This window comes from Pinus tabuliformis, chromosome 4_2 (assembly GCF_031772625.1).
Source record: "Pinus tabuliformis cultivar Carrire ecotype Pingquan chromosome 4_2, CPIR1, whole genome shotgun sequence".
NCBI lineage: Eukaryota > Viridiplantae > Streptophyta > Pinopsida > Pinales > Pinaceae > Pinus > Pinus tabuliformis.
In genome coordinates this window covers 689773709-689793642 of record NC_142304.1, presented here as the reverse complement: position 1 = coordinate 689793642, position 19934 = coordinate 689773709, and the positions used below count along the sequence as shown (strand labels likewise).

Genomic DNA, 19934 nt, shown 5'->3' with positions numbered 1-19934 from the left:
ATGTGATCTTGAGATTTTGCATTGATATTATGTGATGACGTGGTCCCTGTGGAGAAATGGCTTAAACCATATGGCATGCTTAGCACAATGATGGCATACGTAACATATTCACACTTCATAGCTCTATGATTGATTGCCTCTTCAAACTTAGTTAACCAAGAAACAAATGCCTCGTTCTTGAAGTAAAACGACACATGTAGTGAATACTCAAAGTAAAGAAGGGGGTTGAGCATTGGGCATGTTGTATGACATCTTCCACTTGTGATTTTAATCACAAACGTGAGAGATTGCAAACATGGATGGATGAACGACGCATGGAGATTGATGAATGGACACTTGGACACATTGATGTATAATTTCATGGAGATTGTTTCCATTATGATGGTTTCATTTGTATCCATGTGCCTAGGTGATTTGAATGGAGGAGACATCCATCAAAGCAAAGAAGGGGGTTTAGCATTGGGCATGGTGTATGACGTCTTCCACTTGTGATTTTAATCACGAATGTGAGAGATTGCAAACATGGATGGATGAACGACACATGGAGATTGATGGATGGACACTTGGACACATTGATGTATAATTTCATGGAGATTGTTTCCATTATGATGGTTTCATTTGTATCCATGTGCCTAGGTGATTTGAATGGAGGAGACATCCATTTCATTTTTGGATTGGTTATGATGGTTCATGTAGTGATGTTCCCATCATATTGGATACTTTTCATTGTTGGATTAACATTCTAGTGGATGATATCTTGGATCATGGGGTACCTTCACATGATATGATTTCTAGATAGCACTCCACTTCCACACATTATTCTATTGTGAACTTGATTTTGCATTGATATTATGTGATGACGTGGTTCTTGTGGAGAAATGCCTTAAGCCATATGGCATGCTTAGCACAATAATGGCATACGCAACATATTCACACTTCATAGCTTTATGATTGGTTGCCTCTTCAAACTTAGTTAACCAAGAAACAAATGCCTCGTTCTTGAAATAAAACAGCGCATGTAGTGAATACTCAAAGCAAAGAAGGGAGTTGAGCATTGGGCATGGTGTATGACGTCTTCCACTTGTGATTTTAATCACAAACACGAGAGATTGCAAACATGGGTGGATGAACGACACATGGAGATTGATGGATGGACACTTGGACACATTGATGTATAATTTCATGGAGATTATTTCCATTATGATGGTTTCATTTGTATCCATGTGCCTAGGTGATTTGAATGGAGGAGACATACATTTCATTTTTGGATTGGTTATGATGGTTCATGTAGTGATGCTCCCATCATATTGGATACTTTTCATTGTTGGATTAACATTCTAGTGGATGATATCTTGGATCATGGGGTACCTTCACATGATATGATTTATCTTATTATTATTGTTTTTAGAACATTATCTCATCATTTCTAGATAGCACTCAACTTCTACACATTATTCTATGGTGATCTTGATTTTGCATTGATATTATGTGATGACGTGGTTCTTGTGGAGAAATGCCTTAAGCCATATGGCATGCTTAGCACAATGACGGCATACGTAACATATTCACACTTCATAGCTTTATGATTGGAGGTTAGATTTGAAGGAGTGCACCCTTTATCATTTTAATACATATTTGGAAGCATGGAGATCTTTTATGCATGCTTTTCTAGACCACTCCACATTCATTCCCATGGTTTTGGAGAGAGTTATTGATGGTATTTGCACATTGATTCACATGGTAACATATGGTATATGAAGGTGTAATGTTTTGTTTTTGGAGGTCATGCCTTTATTAATTCACTCTTTACTTGTTTGCATCCATCACTAAGCATTTGACTTGGTGGCACTCATTTGAACATGATCCTAGAACACCCACCTTATTTTATGGGTCTAATCAGCTTGACTATTTTTTTCTTTTCAATTCAATACAACGACATGCTTGGAGGCCAACTCTATGTTGGATGGAAGAATGATTTTCCCAAGAGCAGGATTGTTGTCATTGAGATTATTTGAGACTTATGTTGTCATCGAGATTGTGCAAGACTTGGTCAAGCTTAGACACTCCTCATGACAATGTAACCCCAATAATTGACTCCCAGCCTCGAACCCTTCTCCATAAGATTTGAATAGGAGACTTGATGGGGACTGAAATCAATCAGTCTACACCTCATGGGGTTAGTTGATGAGCCTAAGTTTCATGCACATGGATCCACGCCCTTGGCATACTTGATGACGAGTTTGTTTGGTTATAGTGCATAGATTAACGTATCATACACATTCTTTAATGAGACCCTTAGGTTGTTTGAATAACCATCGCCCACTATGCACATATATCTATGTTGATCCACATATGGGATTGGATAACATGATTTGAGGAGTGTCCCAAATCATATGTTGAGGTCACTCTTATGTTTTTAGAGTTGTTATAACAATTATTGGAAAATTGTTTGCATACTTATCCATGAGATCCACTTTTAGAGGAGTTTTGGAGGGGTGTCCTCACACATGAACAAATATCTTTTTGGCAAGAGTGCTCAAATTATTTCTACACCAAAGCGACCATTGGATTTTAACAGTAAAAATTCTAATTTTGAGGGAATTATGGTGGTTGCAAATTTGTTTCTTAAAACCCTTGTTGTATTTGACCAACTTTTGAAAAAACATTGCACGTTTGTTATTTTGAGGGAAATTAACGAATACACATGGCGGGGAACACTTTGTACACAGGGCCAAGCTTTTCATGGCTTGAGGTTGTTTTTGAAGGGGGTGCTAAAAATGGAAGTGGATCTAGATCCACTAATTATTGTCTAATGCATTGAAGAGATTGAGGAATATTTTTATTATCATTGTTTAGAGAGACACATGGATGTAGAAAATGGTTAGATATTTTATATTTTTTCTTGGAGAGACAGGTGGATATTATTTCATTATAAAAGGTTGATCTAGTATTTTTGAACTAGCTCTATGTTACAGTTAGTTAAAGGAGATGTTGCAAAAGGAAGAAGGTCGAGTTTGGAGGGCATTTGAGGTTTGTTTAACGTTGTTGTAGAAACACAAAAGGTGGTTCACAGGCATAAAAGAGAGGTCTGAGTCCTAGTTGAGGGTTGGACTATGGTTGGAGAGTAGGTTGAGGCCTAGGAGTTGGGCCACAGGACAAGATAGGGAGGTTGAAGCCACAAAGAGTTTATTTATAGCCTAAGGGAGTAGGTCGTTGTTGGAGAAGGGCATATTGAGCCCTGTTTTGTTACTGGAGGGTAGGAGAAGGGTTGATTGTAGGCCTAAGGGATAGGCCAGAAGGACAAGAAGCAGGCCCAAGCCTAGAATACGCTGAAAACCTTTAGGGAGTAGTATGTGGATATGAAAAAGGGGGCTACAGGTCTAGGAGGGCTAAGGGAGGTGTGTCAAGGTAGGTCGTAGCCTATAACAACTGGTAGAGGGAAAAACAAGTAGACCGAAGGACTGGTGAAGGTACAACAACGTTGCCATGCGGGCAAGGATTTTCTATGGGTCTAAAGGAGTAGGCCACTGATGATAGAAGGCTTTAGGAGGCAGACTACAAATGATAGTAGGTTGGCCAAGTAAATTGATTTGTCATCTAAGTTTGTATGTTGGGCAAATGAGAGCCTAAAGGAATTGGCCTAAACCTTGAGTTTTAGTCAAATGACAGACTTGTATTACCGGGTTTTGTAAAGGGACATAATCCCTAGTACGAGAGCCCTATGGTTTTCTTATTGAAGGACTAATAAGGAACATGTCTTGGGTCATAAATCTTGTGTATTGTTGTTGATCTCATTGTTGTTATATTTTGTTGTGTAATTTTTTTTTTGGTTAGGCATTTTCAATGTATTTATGTTCCTAGCTAAGGCATAGATTAGACCTAGGGTGCATGGAAAATCCAACATGGCATCAAAGCGACTTTGAAGGGTAGATAGATAAGAAAGTGCACAGGTGTCACCTCTAGGAGGGAGTTATGAGACTATTGCAGGAAGCAATAATGTTTCCAAGTGAGTTAGCTAGACATGGAGCAGAAGGTTTAATGCAGAACATGGAGATGCGTCTTGATTTGTTTGGTGACGAGATAGGGTGGGAGTTATGGTGGATTGGTGGAGAACTTGGCGCACAACAGTATGTTGTGTGGTAGGTTGCTGACACCATTGATAAACTTTTGTGGACTTGTCAAAGTAAAGTTGAGACAACTTAGGTGCCTTGGCAAGGAGTGCTTTGGCATGAACAAGGTAGCTTTGTGTGAATGGCAGGTTGATTGTGAGATAGTATCCTCATTGGGTTGCAGAGTTGCACATCCGACAGTGGAGCCATGTGCATATGAGGTGTTTGACCCAAGAGGATGAGGGTACTTGAAGAGTTGAGTTGCGATGGTCTAGAGTGGACTAGGCCAATTGTTCAACCACAACTTTGAACTGACCTTGAATAAACACAAGTTCAGTGGCAACACTTTCCGAGAAGGAAAGAAGAATGAGCCAAGGGAAGGTTGTGTAGGCTCAGAGGGAGTCTGGCTTCAATAGGAGATTGTGAAGGAGAGTCAGCCGCCTTGTGGAATTCTAACCTTCAGGATTCCAGCGAAAGAGAGGAAGTCATGCACCATGCAAGGAAAGTCGTTGCACATGCAAGGAAAGGTCATGGAGATGGATATTTCTAGGAGTATGGTGCCTTTGAAGATCTAGGTCTTCTAGAAGGACATGGTTGTGGATCATATTCAGAGGCAAGGCCACTTCCAGGTAGTGGTGGAAATATCTTCCTCACTAAGAGGGAGTGTTGAAATTTGGTAACTCAAAAGGTATTTCCGAGTGGAAAATCTTTGGGGGCTTTGTGCTTTTGAGTTTGGAATTTTAACACAAAGGGGTGGGCTTGTAACTCAAGGAAAACAATTTTTAATTCTAATTTAATTGTTAAGTGGTGAAGTGGGGCCTCTTCAAAGCCAAAGGAGAGGTTAAATTGCAAGTGTGAAGGACCTCATCTATGAGAAAGATAACCCTAGAAGAGTCATAACGAGCTAGAGAGAGGTCGAGTTCTGAGTAGGTGAAGAGACTACAAGGGACATAGTTGCAAGAAGGAGGCCGAAGTCTAGTAAGGAGAGGTCGCACCCAAGGAGCATTGTTTGAGGTTTATGTGGAGACTATTTGGAAGGGTTTAGTTTCTCTATTTTATGGTTAGCTAGAGTCGCTACCAATGGGAGAAGAATGTCGAGTCTAGAGGGCATCAAAGGTTTGTTTAGGGTTGTAGCAACATAGAAGGTGGGCCACAAGCATAAAAGAGATGTTTGAGCCCTAGTTGAGGGTCAAACTATGGTTGGAGAGTAGGCTAAGGCCTACACAGGGCCTAGGAGTTGGGTTGCAAGACAAGACAAGGTGGTTGAAGCCATGAGGAGTCTACCTACAACCTAAAGGAGCAAGTTGATAATGAAAAAGGGCAGACCGAGCCTTATTTTGTTGTTAATAAGTATCAAAAACTAGGAGAAGGGTTGGTCGTAGGCCTATGGGATGGACCGCAAAGACAGGAAGTAGGCCCAAGCCTAGAATAGGTTGAATAGAGCCTATATGAAATAGTGCAAGGATAGGAAGAAGGGGGTCGCATGCATAGAAGGGCTCAGGGAGGCTTATTAGGATAGGCCACAACCCCAAACAACTAGTAGAGGCCAGAACAAGTAGACCGAAGGATTAGTGAAGGTACAACAAGGCTACTAGGTAGGCAAAGGATTTGTTAGGGGCCTAAAGGAGTAGGCTAAAGAAGATATAAGGCTTCGGGAGGCTAATTGCAAAGAATAGCAGGCTGGCTAGGTAAGTTGATTTGTAATCTAAGTATTTGTATGTTGGGCAGATGAGAGCCTAAAGGAATTGTCCCCAACCTTGAGTTTTAGTCAAGGACAAACTTGTGTTATAGCATTTTACTTAGGTTTGTAAAGGGCCATGATCTTTGGTACGAAAGCCCTATGGTTTTCTTATTGAAGGACTAATAAGGAACATGTTTTGCGCCATAAATATTTTGTACTTTTTTTTTTTATCTCATTGTTATTATATTATGTTGTGCAAAGTTGTTTTTTATTGGGCATCTTCAGTGTGTTTATGTTCCTAGATAAGGCATAAACTAGACCTGGGGTGTGTGGGATTTCCAACATGCTTTGTGATCAAGATGTAAAAATGTGACCACTGTAATGAAATAGGTAGAGAATTACAAAATCTATGTCCATGTCTTTCTCTTAATCCTACTTTAGAGAAGCCACATAAACAAAAATTTGACATCTCTTTATTCACACTGCATAGAGGCCTTGTCTCACAAGATTATCAAAGTTACTCTTTGCAAAGCCAATGATGGCACTACAACACTCTTGTTCACATAGTTTTAGAATTGCAAACATACCCTCTTCTTTAAATAACACAAATATTGACAAAGTATTTAGAGCAAACTCCATCACACATGAGGTATTATACTTATATTTATCCACAAAAATTAGCATTGGAATTGTTGTTAACAATACCTTTTGAAAATATCCCAAACTTATGTTGCCACACATGACCCACACTTTAGAAAAACTATGGTTAACCATGTTAGAGACAAAAAAATTGGAAAACATTGTGGAGAAAATTGCAATGTCCAATGTAAACTATGTAGAAAAACCACAATGTCTAACGTTTTGGGTAAACAGTTCACCCATCTTCAAGGACCATAAGCTTGAAAATTCATGGTGAATAGAAAGCAAGATGAGTTAATTTAAAGAGGATTAGGTTTATTTAGCCATTGGAGCAAAAACAAATTAATTAAAATGGGTTTTGAACATTTATTTCATAAACAATTTAATTTAAATTTAAAGGTTGAATGTTCCAAAAAATTGGAAGAATGAAGTAATAAGAAAATAATAAATTAGAAATAAGGGTGGGTGAGACCGAGAAAGTAAAGGTCATAAATAATTGAGTAATTACTGAGGTTATAATCTCAGTTTTTTAAAACCGAAAAGAGTATTTGTATTACATAATTATGTGTCTTGTTTGCGATAAATACATCAAGAATTATAGAGCTATTTCATCAAAATTTTCCAATTGTTTTATGCTTTCTAATATGAATACTTGATTTTCCTGAGGAGAATATATACGAGCCACAAAAAGAGGGGTTTTATAGGAATATTTGACAAAACATCCCCAACAAAACACAAATTTTACAACACAATGCTACTAGGGAATTTTTTTTAACAGAGTTCATTTACCATTAGGGAATTATAGCAACCCTGATTTGGCCATTAATCTTTAATTCACCTATCTTTGATTTACACCCCTCGTTAGCATATTTCTCTTCTATTGAAGTCTCTTAGGACATGGAAATATGCTTTGGATGGGATATCTTCTGCAATTTTCCCGATTCTTTTCATGATGTTTTCCATAGATTTCTCCTTTGGGAGGAAGACTTTGACCATATGATGCACGATTAGGAGAGAATCTCTTATAACTGGAAGTGTGTCCACCTAATGTTACTTGGCTAACTAAATTACCTGGTAGAGACCATATACCTCTACTTGATTATTTTTAATATGACCAGACCCCTCCTCAGGGCCATAGAGTATCCCTTACACTCCTACTAGCCCTGGGTTTCATTTGGATGCCCCATAAAAATAGAGAATCCATCCTTGTTGCAAGCTCTTCCACGCTCTTAATTCTACCTTTGTCATTATTAGCTTCCAGCTTTTATCTATTCCAGTTTTGTTCCATCATGTGTTTTGGGGAAAATGCACAAAACTATAAACATTCTAAGTCAATCCCATTCCATTTTGTCTTAAGGTTTGTTGAGAAGAGTTCTAGTCTATTTTTTGAGCTCCGAACCCGACACACATTGAGATTACTTTCATTGCTATGTTCTAGGGAGGAGTGCTCACGTTATTAAATATTGCATTATTCCTTGCTAATCATACTTTCCAACATATTAATTTTGGGAGAGCTTCCCAATATTTTTTAAGAGAGGTTTCCTTGAAAAGCTTCCAGCATAATTTTTTGTACAGTAAGAGAATAATTCTTGAAAATCAAAGGACCATTTCACTCTACTGGAGAGTGGGGCAATTGCTTCCATCCATGACGCTCTGGTATAATCACAATCTAGAAAGATATGGGAGATGTCTTTTGCTTGATGTAAGAAAAATGACACTGAGAGGGGGGGCATGAATGCCTCTTTTTCTTAATTCTCAGCTTTTAGAAATTTTCTATGAGTAAGAAGCCAACAAAAAGAGTTTACCTTTGGATTGGCATTAACTTTCCATATTTTCTTCCAAGTTTTGAGCTTTGGGGGAACTTGAGACTAGAAGAGCAGACCAACCTATCCCTCCTTCACCAAATATGTCAAGGTGTTCCATCCTACTTGATCCACTTCCTCTTATCTCCATGGTGCACATCCCACTAGTCCAATTACCTTCTTTGTCCCAACTAGAAATATCAACTAAGGTGAATTTTCTTTGAGCACATAAGAATTATCTTAGTGGAAGAAACTCCTAGAAACATTATAGTGGTTGTTGATGCATTATTTTATTACTCCACAATTTTATACTTTCCCCATTTTTTGGCTTCCACTATAGGACTGAATGAATGAGAGGGTTTGTTGATACAAATAGATTCCAGATTGAGGAGCACCTCTTGAGGCTTGAATTGAATTCAAAATTCTAATGGTTTCTCCTTGAAGGTATTTTTCCTTGAGAACTGCCTTCCACCAATCTTCTTCTTGGGTGATGAATCTCCAAACCAATTTTCCCCTATTGCTTTATTCATTAGAATAGGGTCCCTAATTCCAAGCCCTCCATGATTTTTACGATGCTTCACAATAGCCCATTTAATCAAATGGAATTTCTTTATACTTGTTTTTTCCTCCTTCCCATAGAATCTTGCATATTTCTTTTGCCAAAGCAGAAAATGCTTTATGGAGCAAGAAGCATTGAGAATTGGCAAAGTGGGAAAGCAAAGAGAACTACTTTGATCAAAACAACTCGCCCTGCGAGATTAAGCCATCTAGCCCCTAGGGCAATGAATTTTCCTTTGAATTTTGAAAGAACACCTTCCCAAGCTTGGGTTGAGTGTGATTTCAAGCAAATAGGAATGCCTAAATACTTAAATTATTTCCATGTTTCCATCGATTGAAAGCTCATTATTCTTCCAATTTGTCTTTGCTTTCTAAATGAAATATTCCATGTATAAATTTGAGATTTCCCAAAATTTGTTTGACCTCCCGAAGCTTCAAGAAAATTATCTAGAACCCTTTTGAATCTTCTTGCTATTACTAAGGAAGCTTCCACCCATCAAAAGCGTATCATCAACAAATTGAGAGTGATTGATGCTCTTGATACCTCTGACAAACTTGATTCCTAGGAGGTGCTCACATCTTTCAAATTCCAATATATGGCTAAGGAATACGCCATAATGATATATAAGAAGGGAGATAAGGGAAAACCTTGGCGAAGGCCTCACGAGGCACAAAAAAACCCAACCACTCTCCCATTAAAGAGGGGGAATCCAAGGCAATTTTATGCAAAGAAAAATGAATCAATTTAGCATCAAGACAAATTTTGTCATCACCTTAAATAGGAATTCATGACTCACTCTATTAAAGTCATTTTCCATGTCAAGTTTGACAATCATGCCTTTGTCTCCCCAATTTTGACTAGAATTGATAACCTCTCGAACACGAATGATGTTATGAAATATTTGCCTCTAATGCACAAAATCTCCTTGATTTTTTGATATTATTTTTGGAAGAAAGGGCTTAAGTCTTCTAGAAAAAATCTTAGAAATCACTTTATATGAAACATTACAAAGAAAAAATGGGTCTGAATATTGAAAAAAAAGCAGGGCTTAATTCTTTTGGAATCAACAAAGGAAGAATTAATTTCAGCCCCTATGCAATTATTCTTAAAAGTGTAACCCACCATTCTAAAAAATCAAATTTTATTGCCTCCCAAAACCACTGATAGAAATGGGAAAAAAGTACATCTGGTCATGGAGCTTTGTTTGGGTTAAAGGAGAATACCTCCAGATGGGTTTCCTTTTTAGTGGATTTTCTATCAAAGCAAGGTTATCCTCCTGAGATATTGATTCTGGAATTTGTACCAACATTGATAATTCCACTTCATATTTGCCTAGGTTCATGGCATTGTACAAATCATTAAAGTGATAGACCGCCTCCTCCTTGATTCGAGCAAAGACTGAGATTTTAGTACCTCTTGTTGTTATCTCTTTGATGTTATTTTTCTAGACTTAATTTTTTTCTCTTGCCTTTAACCAAATACTCTGAGACTTTAAATGCCAAATTTCCTCTTCCTCTTTTAATGTTTTATGATAAGCTGCAATTTCTTCCCTTTCTTCCTTAAGCATGTCATTTGTTACAAGACCATCCTCTATTTTGGATTTTATAAATTCCATTCTCTTTTCGTGTGCCTGTATCATTGATTGTCTCTCTGTTTGTTGTTCTCAAGCCCACCTTTTGAATGCATTTTTTAATCACTTAATCTTTTGTTCTCGGAACATCACGGAGCTACCCATGACCCATTCGCTCCAAAATTCCTTTGCTAGATCATTGAAACATATTATCCTTACACATATTGGAAAATAAAAGAAGGGGAGGGGCCCAAAATCAATATTTTTAGTGATTTCAAGAACAATTGGTCTATGATCCAAGCTATTCCAAGGAAGAATTTGAGAACAAAACAATATATTTTGAGACAAGAATGAGTATGTTATTAAGTATCTATTTAAACTAGAAATATGCGTTGGTCCAACTCATTTATTGCTCCAAGTAAATTTGTTGGAGGAAGGTTTTATGTCTAACAAATTTAATTTATAGATGAGATCTTCCAAATTTTCTTGAAACTGATCTCTAACCCAAGATCCCCCTTTCTTTTCCCATTGTTGCAGAGTTGTATTAAAATCTCCTCCAAAGATGCAATCAAAGGCAAAAATGGAATCCCCAAGATCTAACAAAGAATGCCAACATTCTTGCTTTTCTTGAAATTGTACTAGGATACAGATGTTAACAAAATAACATACCTAATTTGAGGGGATATGAAGAAATCTGGTAGCCAACTAGTGGGTGAATAACAGATGATCAAGAAACCTAAGCGATTATTGAAACCATAGGGTGGGCACATCACTTGATGCTCCCCTTGAACTAACATAAAGAATCCCACTGCTATTCCAAATCTTATGTTGTTTTTGAAGGATCTCTTGATACCCTATTTTTGTCTTATGGAGTAAGAGAACTAAGGGTCATTCTTTCTTGATCAATGAATTCACCTCCTCCATTCTTTTTTTACCTCAATCCCCTGCAATTCCATGGGAACCTTCATTACTTATTGCTTGTATGAATTTCCCCTTGATGAGGGACATAGTTTCCTCCTTTTTTGTTGTTTCTATATCCTTTGATATTTGGATCTATAATTGACTAAGTGCCCATTTCCTTATCTTCTTTTGTTTTCTCCAAGATCACCTCTATGTTAGTCATTCGACCTACCTTTTATTGTAGCCTCTCTAGTTTTTTTTCCTTCTCAACCTTTGATTTCTCATTTGCCAAACTCGGAAAATACAACCCAATCCTATTGATTTGAGGGGAGAGGAATTCTTCCTCCACCATAGAAGACTCCACGATCTGTTGTGCTAGCATCGGATCTTCTTCTAATGGAAACATATTTTCATCAATTATTTTTGGATCTGGATTTTATATCCACGTTTGATGTTTCTCTTGTAAGAAGGGGTCATTTTGTGGAATTTCCGTTGTTACTATTCATCATATTTAATGCCTCATAATTGTTACTATTCTTTTTCTTCCCTTTGTTGTTTTTTTCTCTGCTTCTAGGATTGGTTTATTTTGGGGGAGGTTGGTCCCTTTCTTTTTATTCCCAATATGATCTAGTTGTCTTGCCTAATTGTTCTATTGTTTTATTGGGACTTTTCTCCTTTTTGTTGTTTCCATTGTTCTCCTTCCTCCCCTTGTTTTAGTGCTCCTTCTATTTCTTTTTGCAACTTCTCACAAATTGGCCATATTCATGCTATACTTTGCATTTGAATGGAAGTTGATCGTAGTTTACTTCTTGGATATGGGATCATCTATCCATATCAAGATTTATGGTTGTTGGGAGTCCCTTATGCAGATCCACTTCCACACAAATCTTGGCACAGGGGAAAACCCCCTCTTATGGCTCGGCATAATCAATATACTTGCCAGTGGCATTCCCAATACTTCTGAAAATGGTATTATTCCAACAATGCAATGGAAAAAAGGGAAGTTTCACCCATATTGGGATTGCAGATGGAACATCACTTTTCGTGTTAAAATATGGACTCCACCAATCCATATATAACCCTTGAACCCCCATGAAATAAGGCCCACTTCTAAAGATCGTGTCTCGATTTGCCTTGTTTTCAAAGAAGAAAGTAAAAAATCCTTTTTCGTAAAAAGATGAAGAGATAGGACCATTGATCATGGGTTTCCAATTTTTTCCCCCCACAACCTCACAAAACATGTGGAGGGCCGAATCCCCATGACTTGGTTGACCAAGCTACACTTAGCCAGTTGCAAAGGGTTGAGTTCTTGATTGATTCGTAAATACCTCCACATTTGGGATTTTCTCCAATTTCTTACTGAAATGAGAAGGGTTTTCCTTCTGAAACCTTGGCACATTCACAACCAACAAGATAAAATCATCTATATCGGGAGTAGGCGAAGGGGGAAAGGGTGCAGAACCCCCCAAACTGGTCATTGAGCCGTTGAAAACACCAATACATCAAAAACCCTCAGAGTCACAGATCCTCACCCTTAGAGCAATTTAGAACATTTATGAATTGATTTTCGCAAAAGAGAATCAATCAATTATAATATACTTAATTACTCAATAATTATTTATGACCTTTTCTTTCTCGGTTTTACCTACCCTTATTTCTACTAATTTTTCCTCCAATGGTTAATTAACCCTAATCCTCTTTAAATTAATTGGTCTTGCTCTCTCTTCACCATGAATTTTCAAGATTAGGGTCAAGATAGGTTAAGTGTTCACCCTAAACATCGGACTTTGTAGTTTCTCCATAGTTTTTTCCAAAAAAATTGTCCCCGACATGAATTTGAATTATGGAAATCTACATTCTCTATTAGTCATATTGTCACAAGTAGTGAACTAATTAGGTTTTAAATCTAACTTGTCATTTTTACAAATTTGTCTTAAAAGTTTAAACAAATAACAAATGCTAATTTGGGACAAGTCAAAACAACCCACCCAAAAAGAATTCACAACTCTAAATATGGAAACATACACAAAGTGTTAATCCCTTTGAATCATCAAATCATTTTACAGTATCTACAAGCAATTTAAAGGAAACCTTTGCAAAGAAGTAATAACGAAAAAAAAACATGAAAGATTAAGAGGGGCTTGTGTACTATAAAGCATACTAATTTGTGAACTATACCAGTTTATACATTTTATAACCAAATTCAAGGAAATGCAAAATGCTCCAGCACCATTGCTTTGTACTAAACCCTGTTAGTGCCTAAATCTACCTCAGGCTGAAAAAGACAGGTTTTAGGGTAACATCAAACCACGCTTAACTTGGTAGCTAGCCCTACCAAGTCGAGAGAGGGCTCTCTCCTTGCCAACAAGATGTGGCTACAATAAATGAAATTTTAGGCTAACTATGGAGTGCAGGAATTTGTTTGAAAGGTTTTGGGTCGAAACAACAAGAGAAAGGGTGATTGGGCTATGGAGTCAATGCCAATTTCTGTCGGCAAACTTGGGGCAAATTAAGTGCCATGTTCAGCGAGATAAAGATTGTGAATGTGAGAAGAATAGAGGAGAGAAAGCAGATGAAAGAGAAACACGAGACTGCTCAACAGAGCATCTAGTAAAAGATGAATTCTGCAAAGACAACCATTACAACTAACAACAAAATCATCATGAAATGAGCATCATAGGGAATGTATTCCTAACATATCACTTAGATAACGCTGTGACAAAGCAGAAAAAACAAAACATGTAAATGAATTACAAGAAAAAACATATTGAACAATAACACCGTGATGGATCCGGGGTCCAAAGAGCAAAACACTGATTTATTAAAATAATATTCAGAAAATTTTACACAATGCCAAACAGCCTCTCTACTACCAAAATCTAACCCTTACATCTTCAAAACTAATTCTATTTATAATATTACAAAATTATTTTTATTTCCTCAACCTAGGAAATAAAAAATAAAATAAAAATTAATAATAAAGTCCTAACATAAAACAATATCATAACTATAAAACAAAATTAAATAAAACTCTCGTGAACTATGGCAAATAGAGTTGTTTTGAAAACCAAAATTAGAGAATTTTTGGTACAGATATGTTTCCTTCCAGCGTGGAATTCCACAAACTCTGCCCTTTTACAGCTGTTTCAATCTTTCACCGCTGATATTAAGCCCTGAAATCCGAGATTTCCTCAACCACTGCTGGATTTGTAGATTGCCTACAACTGGATCAAGAGAATGTGAAGCAGGTTTGCCTCCTTCTGTGTCAGAATGTTTTTCACTGCCCATCCTCAGAAAGCACATTAGGCTCCTGCTCTTCTAACAGCATCTGTGTCCTTAATCATGGCAGTGAACTTTCCCTGAGATGGAAACTTGTGTATGCTCTCCACTAAATATTGGTAAGATGTGCGATCGCCAGCAACAATTTCTCCAATAGATGGAATAACTGAAAATGAGTAAAAATCATATAATTGTCGGAAACTAGGGATGTTGACATGGCTCAACTCAAGACACAGAAATCTTCCACCCCGCCTTAAGACTCTGTATGCTTCGCTCAGAGCTTTTTCTATATGTGTTACATTTCTTATTCCAAAAGCAATAGTGTAACCATCCATTGACACATCTTCAAACTTAAGGGCTTCTGAATCTCCTTCCGTCCATATTAGTGAACGGGCTTCTCCCAGCCCTTTAGCATTCGCACGTCTTCTACCAACATCCAGCACTGCAGGGTCGATATCACAGATAAAGACTCGAGTCTCATTTTCAGCATCTTCATCCACTACAGCATTTGAGATCTTTTGACGTTCAAGGGAATGGAGAGCTTCCAAAACACGAAATGCTAAATCTCCTGCCACACCAGCTACATCAAGATGCTGCATTCCTGGAAATGGACAGCCGGTGAAGACCAACACTCGTTGTGTCATTCATGATGTCATATTTTGAGGTAACACCACTGAAAACATCGATAAACTGAAAAATTCTGCAAAAATTCTGGAATAAGCTCGTTCAGGTCAGCAGTGTTATTTAGGACGTTTTGCCAAGATTCTTCCATGCTATCAAAAAGTCAATCTGGCGTGTCAAACCGTCCATTCTGCAAACGAAGCATGTGAGCAGGGGCAGAACGGACAAGCCAATATAGCACACAGCCAGGAGTCGAATAATGTGTCCCATACAAAAATGGTGGCTCAGAGGTACCACTTTCAATCATCTGCAAGTAGCGATCCTTGAATATAGCAAGTCGATTAGGATTAAGAGCTCCTATTGGCTTGGAGAGGTCGCGAAAGCATTTAGGATCAGACAAAACTGGAGTCCTGCTTTTGTAATCTCTCAAAATCCAAGGCATCACTGGCCACTGAGTTAAGTCACAAAGCTGCGGCCTGCTGCGAGATTCAAGTACACCAAGTAATCATAGTTTGAAACCCGGCGTTCCTGCCATGCTTTACATATGGCTCGCAATACAGAGGTTTCTGTATTGAGTAAAGAACCCACGAAGAGTGGTAAATCAGCGTGCCCTTTAAGTTTCTTAAACAACTCAGTAACTGTGGTATCACGTTCGTGTACATTTTGGAAAGTAAAGAAGGCACTTGCTCCATAGGCAGGCCCAAATCCAGTTGCATTTCTAAAATTATTATCCTCTTCCTTGACAAATATTTCCAATCCAATCTGTCTTAATGCATGCCGCCTCGTCGCCACTGAAATGATTGAACTTAAAGGATGTAAGCGCACTGGACTGTCATCATTAAGATTGAACAATGGCTGAAAATATAAATGTGCGTGGGTAATTACAAGTCGTCCAGGCTCTCGTACCAGAGGCGTCGCCTATGCTGCAGGAAGATCAAGGGAAATCTTCTCATTTAAATCCACTAAGCTGGTAGTATCAAAATGAGCTCGAGCTTCTTTTTGAGCTCTTGTATTGTACAATACCATGTCTCTTTCCATGCTTGGAAGAAGATTTATTGAAATGTAGGATTTAGCCTGTTTGAGAAACTGTTCTACAGGTGAAAATTTTAAGGCAAACCACCATATACTATCTTGCTTCTCCAAAAACATCTGGAGCATCAATTCCATTCTCCTTCATTGTCACATGTAGAGCTGCCTCTAAAACAAAACGTTATTATATCCCAAACCATTCCCCATTCACAAAGTTAGATGAGCTGGGTGTTTCTGTTAAGGCCTCAACCCTTTTAACTTTGTTCATAGGGAACCTGATGATTGGCACTGAAAAATTATCAGGCTCAAAGAATATTGATTGAGAACACAAACGCAAGCGTCTCTTCATTTGGTGTAGCTGCCAAGATAGCGGTTGAATTTTCTGCAAACCATCAAATGAACCCTGCCTGCAGGTTGCTATCCAGTCTTGGATATAGAACTCCCCTTCATCCAACAAGAGGTACGAAACCGTTACATGACTTTGGAACAGAATCTTTCCACCTGACTTCCCAACTTACGAAGAGCTCCTCCTAGTCTTATGATCCATATCCATGTATAAGAGGTTTCGAAATTCGAGTTAGACCTATCAAACTATAGCATGAGTTCTTCAATGCCCTTGTTCAAACTGTTACATCAATCAACAACATTGCTATACCCACATAAATCCTCAGTCTTTCCAATTGTTGAAGCAACAGAGATTAATATGGCAACACAGAGTTCGGGATTGCCTTTCTCACATACAACCCATAGACATCTAATGTAGGTAAACAGATAGACACAAGCTGATGAATTGAAAAGCTTGGAAAAGATGTAAATGACAGCAGATACTAAATGAACATCTATAAATCTTCAAGTAATTCCTCTTTAGAACCATGAGACCAGCAGCTGTAAACCAACCTTTCACCCGCAATATCACTGTCAGCGATGTACAATGCCCTCCGGATCATTCAATACTTGAACTGCTGCACGGGAGGGTCTCTGAGCCAATCACTCATTTGGTCATATCTTTTGATCCGGGAGCCAGTTTTTGGAGTGTAATATACCGTTGGAAAGCTCTTTCCGAGCTGCTCCTGATGAACAGACTTATGACATGTTTTGTGCTGATTATCATGTGCAAAACATCTAACCAAACCAAACCTAGTAAGAGCTCATGTTGATCCCTGGTGACAGGCTGCAAAGACTGGAACTAACCTTATTGGAAATGGCAGCTCCTTGGAGGTGTCAAGAACACCGTAGACCAAGTGCCTCATCCATTGGGCAATGCGGCCAAACAACTGCGAACCCAAAACAACTCATACCAATCCAAACATACACATACTGCAACCTGTACATAAGAAAATAGCATGCTGCCTTGGGCAGCTTATTTATTTACATAAACCTACCCTACTTTGCTGCAAAATCAATGGATCAAGTGATGTTGTAATGCCATATCAACCATTCAAGCAATTGTGACAAAGATGCTGCTTGAAAGTGCTTCAACCAGAACACAAATGTAAATGCTGACAACCATCCATGCACAAACTGAATTTGGATGTGTGAAAGACAATGTGACTTATCATTCAAACTGAAAAATACTCCATATATGCAACAATAGGATCAAAGAAACCAGACTCTGTTTGCTGCCCTAACTCCTCAACACAAACCTCCAACTGCAAACTGTCAATGCAAGCATCCACAGGTAGCTCTATTGTTTTTTGTTTTGAATGAGGGAGAGTTTCCAAGAACTTTTTGGGATCTCAGAATTCATATGATTGGATTTGATCATTTAAATATTGAATCTCCTTCTCAAATTTTTTCAACAATTAACTCAAAGAAATTAGTTTTAGCTTTAGGAGGAAACTTTGGAGATCTCAAACATTGAAGCACAGTAATGAAAAATACTTCATCAATTTCAATATCCACTAACTGATCTCTAACTTATTTTAAAACTTCACAAAACACAGGGTTTTTCAGAATACCTTCACGCTGCAAGAGATAATTAAGAAGATTTATGATCGGAAGGCAAAGGCAGACAAATTTCAGATTGAAGACATAGTGCTAAAGTGGGATGCTAGAAACGAGGATAAAGGCAAGCACGACAAGTTCGAGAATCTGTGGAAGGGACCATACAGAATTGCTGCATATCGGGGTCAAAATGCTTTTCTACTCAAAGAAATGAACGGGGAAGATTGTCCAGGAGGGTCGGTCAATGGTCAGCTTCTGAAACGGTATTATCTTTGAGAAGTTTTCTGCTGTCACATTTGTCATTGTACATACCATTTTATTTCTTTCATTGCAAAGTGTGTACTGTCGTCATTCATTCAGTTTGGGGCCCGAAGTGAAGGCTATAAAACTGAATGTCTGGCTTCAGTCTTTCATTATTTAGTGATTGTTGATTGAGTCAGTTTTGAGTCAGTCAGAGTTAGTTTTCAGTCTTTGTAATTGAGTCAGTTTTGAGTCAAGAAATTTGTTTTAGTCTTCAGAAGTTATTGACTCCATTTTGCCCAATGGAAGAGGCACTGGTATGCTTTCCAGAGATCTATCGTTCTTGGCATCTCCCAGGAGCTACCATTCCCATCGGAGCCAATGCTAGTGTCGGTATTTTCGTCCCTCCATCAGTGATCAAATTTCTCTTTTTGCATGCATATTAGGTGTCCCATCTGATCAGCTGCATTCCATTAGGTCTTGGATCAACTGATGGTAGTGGTTCATTGTCATTTTCCCTCATGACATTTACCTGCTGGCCTGTTTTCACGTGTTTAGGTCATGTACTGTTATTTTATTTCATTCCATTTACCAAAACCATTTTTAGGGTTTTAGGTCTCACTAGGTTTAGGGTTTACCACCATGGTCATAAAAAACTCAATAAAGGGTCAGCAGGCACATGAGGTGGTCTTATAAGTTCATCAGATCAAAATTTCACTAATAATATGCTCAATAAATGATTTTTACCTCAAAACTCTGTTTTGAGGTGAAAACAGAGTTTTTTATTTTTATGTACAAAATTTATGTAATTTGAAATGTTTTCTATATGTAATAAGTTCCAGCTGCTGCCCTTGCTCACCTTGCCAACTCCAGCCACTGCAGACAAAAGCAAAAGCATCAATGCATCAGTTTACCAAGTGACCAAGAAAAGTCAATTTAAATGAAAAAACAGAGCTAATGACCAAAAGTGACTTGGACATTAGAAAAGTGGGTTTGAATAAGTAAAAAATTTAAAGCCATCCATATATAAAGTCAAAGGAGTGCCATTCATCATTTCATTGTGCAAAAGACCATTGGAGAGCAAAAAATCGCGATTTGGAGCAAAGAAGGTCAAAAACCCTGTTTTTCAAGCAAACTTGCCTGGCGTTGCGCATCAGAGGCAGTGTGCTGCGCATCAGACTGGCGTTGTGCATTAGTCACTTTTTTCCAGTGTAAATTTGCACGGGCGCTGCGCATTGGGCCCAGTGCACTGCGCATCAGTCTAGAAGTTCCCAAATCGTTCCAAATTGTTCAATAACCCTAAAAAATGTTGTATTTCCACTCTACAAGTAAGTTATCATCATCCTCAAGCTGAATTTGATCTCTTACCACTGTTCTTCATGAGTTTTGCATGTTGAAAGTTAAACCCTAGCTTGTCTCCACTATTCTCCATTTCATTGTTAAATTTCACTCCATAATCACAATCCATATCATTAAAACTCTTTCCTCCCTTCCATTTGCCTAAAACACTCCATTTATCCCATTTTCCATATCCCACTCCCCTAAAACAACTCATTCCCTT

At 38.1% G+C, this 19934-nt stretch overlaps 2 pseudogenes; both read right to left on the bottom strand.

Moving 5' to 3' along the window:
- Positions 1-14562: 14562 nt before the first annotated feature.
- LOC149171339 (2-methoxy-6-polyprenyl-1,4-benzoquinol methylase, mitochondrial pseudogene) lies at positions 14563-15235 on the bottom strand (annotated as a pseudogene).
- A 1-nt stretch (position 15236) lies between these two features.
- Positions 15237-19609, bottom strand: LOC149171338 (uncharacterized; annotated as a pseudogene).
- Positions 19610-19934: the final 325 nt, after the last annotated feature.